The sequence below is a fragment of the Poecilia latipinna genome, unplaced genomic scaffold (genome assembly GCF_001443285.1).
Source record: "Poecilia latipinna isolate Pla-1442-1.1 unplaced genomic scaffold, P_latipinna-1.0 Scaffold470, whole genome shotgun sequence".
Classification (NCBI taxonomy): Eukaryota; Metazoa; Chordata; class Actinopteri; order Cyprinodontiformes; family Poeciliidae; genus Poecilia; species Poecilia latipinna.
This window is the reverse complement of record NW_015113086.1, coordinates 298,747-307,501: the sequence shown is the minus strand read 5'-3', so window position 1 is coordinate 307,501 and position 8,755 is coordinate 298,747.

Here is an 8,755-nt window from a genome sequence, read left to right as displayed (position 1 = left end):
GAATCATGGTAGCAAAACGCAAAGAACTTTTCACAGATTTTCCCCCAAACCGACTTATGAGTAAAGCTGTTGGATGCAGGTAATGTTAGCTAAAAGATGACTAGCTAATAACAATACTAAAGCTTGTTAACAAGTAGCCTGTAGTCTACTGATGTTGTCTATGTTCAGCTACGTAGATTCATTTTGCCCCCCCAAAATAAGTCGATGTCCCCCCTGTTAAACTCGTCTGGAGCCGGGGCTGGGTATTGATGCACAAGATATCTCTTAAGTGAGAGTCCGTTAGCCGTGTCCTCACACGGCTGTTATTTAGGTTCATAACCGAGAAGACACACACGACGTATTTGTGTCTTCTCACACAAATACGTCGACCCAAACAAGATTAGCATTTTTTTTTTCCAAATGCTCGAATCTCTCGAAACCTGTCGGTAAGAGTTTGCGAGAGAAAGCTGCTGGTGCCGACCGCGGCTCTCTGCGTCACTCTCCAGCTCAATGAGCTCCAGCTGCAAATGGTGTGAGTCACACGGGCTGCTGCCCTCTAGTGGGTAAATGAGGAACATCATTTAGTGTGTAAGCTACGCCATATGCAGGTAACACTGCTGCCCAATATATTAATTCTACGTGCGGGCCAGATATTATTGATTTTATGACAGAGGCTGCGGGCCGGATGAAATTTGACCACGGGCCGCATTTGGCCCCCGGGCCGGACTTTGGACATGCCTGCCTTAGAGGTTTATGGAAAAGCAATAGAAGACAAGCAGCATCATAAAGACCAATACAGATTTCCTTTACAGCAGGGTAAGGCAGTATAACAATATCCCAATGTTTGAACTCTGAAGAAAAGGCAATAATAAGTCCTGTTTAAAGTGTACACAACCCATGTTGGAGACACTGTGGAAAAAGGAGTTCCAGTCAGATGAAACAGTCATCCTGAACACATCATCCACCATCCACACTGGTGACAGACTCATGCTCAGAGCATCCTCATAGAGGCAAAATGGTCTGAGTTGATGGGAAGATGAGTGGAGTTAAATTGTCTGAAGAAAAGCTGCCAGAGGCTGCAAACATGTTAGAGTAGAGTGGAGGGGTCGACCCTTCAGCAGCACTGCCCAGGTCGGTGTTGTTAGTGAGAATTAATTCTCAAAATGTCACTAAATGTCAAACTAAACATACAGCCAGAGCTACTGTTAAAGGTTTTAATCAATCACAGTGCCCCAGTCAAAGTCTTAAACATTTTTTTTTAAAAGAATCTGTGATCAGACTTGAAAACTTAAAGGCAAGGCTGGTGTGGACAAGCTCTAAAAGACTTATTTGTAGAAAAAAGTATGCATGAATCCCTTTCTTTCTACTTTACCAGGTATACGTTTGTGTTGGTCTATCACATATAACCCAGCTAAAATACAATAAAAGGTTTCTGGAATGTGACATGTGGTTTATTATTCATCTCGTTCTTACACAGACAACTGTCTCTTCTCTATCAGCCTTAGAGATGAGAAAGGCTCATGGGGAGTTTGTCTGAAAAATCAGCAGCCGATCTTTTGAGTCTTCCTGCAGAGCATACCGGGGATGCTCGACGGGACTGGGAATTATCAGGAGGAATCAATGCCTTAGGCATCTTTAGCTGTGCGCAGGTTTTGCACAAAGGGCTACATAATCCTGCTGGGGGGGGGGTTTGCAGTGTTTGGGGGTTGTGGTCGGTCTCGATAATATCGATGTTGGTGTTAAAGTAAGATCAAATGTGTAAATGCAGAAAATCATAACCAATGAGTAGGCATAATCGTACATGCACAGATGTGGACATGAATCTTGACTTTTTCCTTTGTGTTGTGACATAATACAGATGGAGGGGGGTCACTGCTGGTGTGTTATTGGGGCCTGCCACAGCAATGCATAGGCAGGCACCTATTGTTCTATACCTCAAAATAACTGCCTCTTCCTAGTACCGTTAATGAGGCTCGTACCGCTGCGTGTCTCCTTCACAATATATATATCAAAACGTGCGGCTCGATCCCATGAGGTTTGGTTTTGCGTGGACTCCTCTGCTGGCAACCTGAGTGTGGGACGGCGCAAAGGCTGAGCCAGGCTATGCATGGAGACCCCTCGTTGATTCAAGGTCTGTCTTTCTTCGGACCTCCCTGGTTGATTTTAGTCCTATCTTTCCTCGGACCTCCCTGGTTGATTGGAGGCCCATCTTTCCTCAGACCTCTCTGGTTGATTCAAGGTCTGTCTATCCTTGGTCTCCTCTGTTTGTAGGGACCCTTTTCTTTGCAGGGGGACGTCTGGTTGGGTGGAGACTCTAGCATGGTTGCTTTCCAGAGCAAGTTTCAATTCCATATTCAGGTCTGCAATCTGACCCTGCAGAGCTTTCACCGTTTCCTCCTGAGCCTTAAATTTGGAAGCTTGCTCAGAGTGGCTTTTGAGCTGCTCCTCATATTTGAGTCTCACTCGATATTCTTCAACCATTACTTCAATCAGACCTTTATTGCGGGAGGCGTATTTTGCAGCCTCCCACTTGAATTACTCCAGCTGTTGAAGAACGCTCTTGTCAGTTGTAACTTTGGAAGAGCAAGAAACCTGTTCATGTTTGACTTGCAGGTGACGTTCTTTGTCCAACAATTTTTGCAGTCTTTGAATCTCCTCCTGCTGGGATTTGACTTCAGCCTGACATGCAATCCTTCTGTCTCTTTCCTCATGGAGTTCAAAATTCTTTCTCTGCAGTTCTGTTTTAAGATTGTCTACCTGCTTTGTCAAATCTTTGACGTGTTGGCTAGTCTCTGCCACCCTAACCCTATCCCTACCCTAACCCTACCATTAATTAAAAAAGACAATGACGACATTGCAAAATTATTGAGACCTCATTAAGAAAAATATAATTTATCAAAAGAAGTAAAAGCAATTATAAAACCAGCGGATAAAGGAAGCGTTGTAATAATTTTAAGTAGAGAGCAATATATTAAAGAAGTATACAGAAATTTTAATGATACAACTTATTATAAAAAACTTGAACAACCCATATATTTAAAAACTGTCCCCATGATACACCAAATCTTAGAAAAATTCCTTATGTAATGTTAAACAGAAAAATACACTAAAAGGAGAAACAACACCAAGACCGAGACGATTCTACATTCTCCCAAAAATTTATACAGACCCCCAGAAATGGACAATACCACATAAACTACCACCAGGACGCGAATCATATCAAATAGTAGAATTATCGATCATTTTTTGTATCCTCTTTCCATAAAACATCCATCATATATTAAAGATACATATTTTATAAATTTAATTAAAAATCTTAAAATTCCAAAAAAAATAATTTTTAGTTTCAATGGACATAGAGAATCTACATACGACTGTAGATATTGAGGCAGGCATAACTTGCGTTAAAAACATACTAAAACAATACCCGGACCCTGAAAGACCAGACAAAGCGATTTTGGAATTAATGGAAATTAATCTAAAAAGGAATGATTTTGAATTTAATGAATATTTTTTTAAAATTAAGGGAACGGCAATGGGCAAAAAATTTGCACCAGCATACCCCAATATTTTTATGGCAAATTGGGAAAGACAGGTACTCCAAAAATGTTTAAAAAAAAAACAAAAAAAAAAACATTCCTTTACTAAAGATATCTAGACGATTTTTAGGGACTTTGGACGTTTGATTTGGCCGAATTTGAAGAATTTGTTAAAATTTTAAATGCACATGATCCTTCAATTAAATTGAATCACGTGATCAATGAAAAGTCAATAAACCTTTTGGACACAACAATTTATAAAGGGGAAAATTTCATGACAACCCAAAAAATAGATATAAAAGTCTATTTTAAGGAGATAGACACTCATGCACCTTTGTTTAAAACTAGCCTTCATCCAAAACATGCATTTAAAGATTTGGTAAAATCACAGTTTATAAGATTCCAAAAAAAATGTACTAAAAATGAAGATTTTATGGCATTTAAAATACTTTTTAAATCACTGAGAAACAGAGGTTACTCCAGAACATTTTTAAGAAACCGTTTTAAAACATTTAATGAAAAAGGATATGAAACACAAAAACGAATTATTCCAATTATAACAATACTCAACAATTAATAAAAAAAAACTTTCCTATTTTTAAAAAATAATTACAAACAACTCATTGAAAAACAGGAACTATTAAAAGAATTTAAGGTTATTTCTGTCATAAACAGTGTGGTTGAGGTGAGGATGAGGACACAGGCGGACCCAGGATGTAGGTGAAAATGATGAGTTTAATGATAATCCACGCACAGAACAACAGCAAACAGCACAGGGAAACAGGCATCACATGACAAGAATCCAACAAGAGACAAGAACAGGTGGGTTTAAATACACACGGGGTAATCAAGGGGATGAGACACACCTGGGAAACAATCAACGGGGAAGATGCAGAGACAGAGACACAGGGAGCAAACTGAACACAAAAAACTCCAAAAACAAATACACAGAAACACGATCATGACAATTTCTGCATATAGAAGGAGTAAAAATTTAAAAGACATTCTAGTAAGAGCAAAACTTCAACCGATACAACAAACAAAACAGAAATTAGTAAAAGGTATATTTAAAAATATAAATTTTGTAAAAATCAAACAGATAATAAAATATTTACAAACAATCAGAAATTTGATCCCATATCAAAAAATTGTGTACATAATAATTTGCTCAAAATGTGGAAAACAATATATTGGAGAAACAAAAGCAACACCTAGCAACCCAGCAACACGAATTTGGCAGCACAAATATAATGTTACACATAGAAAAGAAACAGAGACGGAATTGGTCGAGCATTTTATTACTCATAATTGGAATTCACTAACAATTTCAGGACTTCAAAGCAACATATTATGGACAGATATAGAAAGAAAAAAATGGGAAAGCTGTTGGATATTTTGGTTAAACACAAAGAGCCCAAATGGTTTAAACAAAAAATAAAAAAAGACACAAAACAAAAACTTGAGAATAATTTGTGGGAAGAGACATTGAAACCCAATTAGACAATCAAACACCCCTATTTAATCCTACCATTCCTTTCACCAGCCCTGACCTTTGACCTTTTCCTATTCCTAAACTTTTTTTCCTCTTTACCCACTTAACCTCAAAATCTCTTAACTTCTTTTACTAGCCCTTACCTTTGACCTCTACCCTAATCCTAAACCCCACTTTTTCTAACCTAACCACCTTTCCCCCTTTACCCACTTAACCTCAAATCCTTTTCTAACACCAACCTTTTCTCCTATTCTTCTTTTTTAAAGTTTTATTATATTAATTTATTTATTGAATTAAATTTTTTTTAAAAAATATTTTTTCTTCTAGAATATAATTGATTTGCAACAACCAAGTTAAAACAACAACAATAATAAATGGATACAAAACTATGGTTAAAGTTTAGAAAAACACGAAGAGGAACGTAGTAGGAGGAGCCTCAAAAGGGAGGAGATTATAAATAGATTGGAGAGACAGGAACAATTGATAATCTTGTGCCTGATAGCAGTCGAAACGTTGCGAATTAGGCAAACATTTCTTTGATAAATTTCCATTTTCTTCATATATAAAAATTTAATTTTTCTCATTCATTTATTTGTCTATTCTTTTTTCTTTTTCATTTATTTTTTACATTTCTCTAAAAAGTAAAAAATACAAAAAAAGTTACAAAAAACATAAAAAAAATAAATATATTAACATATACATATTTCATAGAACATAACTAAATCACATTTATTGTTTAAGTAATAAAGCTAACCGAGGAGATAGAGATGTGGCCAGAAGAAAACTGGCAGGTGGCGAGATATGGGAGGAGACGGAGAGAACGTACCCCAGCATACTCAAATAAATGGGACGGTGGAACTTGGGGGAGGAAGGACCGAGCAGCTCCTGTCTTCCCTAGAGGGCAGGCTTGACCCTTTGTTCCTACTCTAACCCTAACCATATTTAGGGGATGCTTCAGGATGCTCTCCCCCATTTGCTATTGGATCTTTCAACGAGATGACAGTCTCCAAGTACCATCACCATTGCCCGGTCTGTTCCTACCTTGGATGGCGTCTTTGGATGAATCTGGACGAGGTACACCATGTCCGCCATGCCATCGAGCGCAAGCTCCTCCTGGCTTACGCTAGTGGCCAGGTCTGCGTGAAGGGCATGCCGTGTTCAATCAGCGGCTGTCAGTACGCGGGCTCCCATGTTGCTGAGCACCTGCAGAACGCACACCGAGACCTCAGCCGGCGCCGGAAAGCCTACGTACTGAAGCGTTTACAGTGGCGTCGGATAATCGAGCAGGTACGCCGTCTGAGGGCTTCAAATCCCCGCCCGCCACTTGCAACCAACCTGGACCTGCTGGACAGAGAGGTGAGTGAACCCGGCTCACCAGGAACATCAGCCTCCCACAACCAGTGCGGTCAGCGGCGGCAGCGAGGGCGGAAGCCCCACAGCCTTCGCTCCCTGTTCGTTCTCCGGCACCACCTTCAACACTGCCCTCATCGCGGAGCATGCCAGCAACGGCTGCTGCTGACGCCTCTCCGCAGTGAAGGTCAGTCGCTGCCCCTTTACACAGCCCGCCGCCGAGGCGCTTGCCAGCAAGGAGCCCTTGGCCTCGTCCTTCACAATTGGTCTGACGGGCACACAGCCCGATACCGCTTCCCTGGAGGTGGGCACCTGCTCTGGACCCACCGCCGGCCACGTGTCTGCCACCGTCCTCCGGCTGGCTGGCGCTACCAGCCCCCGCCGCTCATTCTCCACCACCTGCCGGCTTGCTGGCGCTACCATGGCGGGGCTCAGCTCAGAGACCGCAGGACTCCTCTCCGCCCGGCGAGTTGCTCGCTCTGGCCTGGCGGGATCCGGTTCGAACCCCTCCGAAGGCCAGAGCACACATCCACAGACTGCACCCAGCAGTATGCAGGCCCTGGAAGGTCGTGCCCCTGGTAAGGCAGAGCGGAGGGTGGTTGGGGGCCCTGGGTCTGCCCCACGCAACAGTGGGACAGACCCCGGCCCCCTGTTGGCTCTGGAGGAACAGAACCCCCGGTGGGAGAGACCCCCCCCCCCCGTCTCAGCTATGGAGGAGGGACAGAGACAGAGGGACTGTGCAGAAAGGTGGGCAGGGGCCAAGGGTCTGACACCCACCGAAGTGGAGAGCCAGGCCCCGGCCGGACATGGAGGACTGACTGTGCCCCTGTCCCTGTTTTGGAACCGTTACTGACAAAGCCGAAAACTCGGCTAGAGTCGCCGGATGGACTTGATTCCCCCTGGATCTCTGATTCATCTTCCGGCTTAATAGGGCTGTCATCTTCAACAGGGAAAATTACAGCGACGTAATCGGCTTGGATGTTGAGGTCTATCATGTCGACCCATGAAAGCTTAGCTGGAAAAGCTTCATGTTTGCAAACAATCTGTTGTTGCTTCATGTCTAGATTCTAGTAATTTCTTGCTTCTCTAAACGTCGAACGTGCTCTGAAGGGTGATCTGTTGCGATAGAACTGTGGTACAGATCAAACTCTGAGCTACATTCAAGAGAGAGATTCCCTTGATATCAGAGTGATGGCATCACTGCTGATGTCATTGGTACCATTGGAACTGAACATTCTATCCACCTTATTCCTAGGAGGCTTAATGGGGTAACGATTATGGGCCTTACTTCTGGTGACTGGCGGAAGTAGCAGTATTTCATTGTAATTTATAGGGTTTTTGGCTAATCTGTATTCATGATAGAAGTTGCATCTTTTGTCGGTTAATACACTGCCTTGTGCAGCAAGGCAGTGTATTAACATTAGCACAAACATTAGCATTTCACTGCTCCCCATTAGCATTAGCCTTTTCCCTAAAATAGCTTTTATCTATTTTTCTAATTAGTCACACTTAGTATACTGAATGGAGGAAGTAAATGTAAAACAAAATGCTAGTGACAGCATTTAGGCTAATGTTAGCAACTTGGCTCATTTTAACTTGTACACTAATTTTAACATGCAGAATGGAGTAAGTCCATGTTACTCAACATGTTTGACTCTCCACATGTTATTGTACTTTACAGCTTTCTAAATTAGCATCAATTAGCATCGAAATTGATGCTAATTTGGATCATCAGAAGGGCACACTTTGGCAGGCCCCATTTAAATTTCTTCAGAAATGTTCTAGTTCACTTTGCAGTGCAGGCTGCTGAATGTGAATATTTCACAGCCTGTGTGGCCTGGTGGGCTGGGGTTGCTCTCAGTCTCCCAAGGCCATGGGGGGTTGTATAAAACATTTATTACACACCTCTGGAAAAGGAGGAGACATTAAAAATACAACAAGGTGCCACCGGTAGTCTCTAAGACAGAGGCAGGGGTGAAGTGGATGTGTGAGTATGGGGGGTGTTGATTTTGGGTCAATGGTTGATAGACTGAACAGTGAGTTTTGCTTGCATGTCTGTTTGCTCAAAGACACTGTCTTAAAACTGAAATGGATGGGATTTTAATAATTCAAAACAGCTTGAACTCTTTTGGGTCCATCAAAAAACATCAACGAAAGCACTTCTTTGGTTCTCTGCCCTGTTCAGTTTACAGCATAATGTGCTGAGTGAGTCAGGGACACAGAAATTCAATACGCCAGCAACATCTCTGAGAAAATATGTATAAACATTACAATCAACTCAGCTAAAGGCATTTTGATAAATGCTTTCAGCAGCTTAATGCCTCCCTTTTTTTTTTTTTTTTTTTTTTTAATATTTTTTTTTTTTTTTTTCCTTTGGGGTCCCCTATTTTAAAAA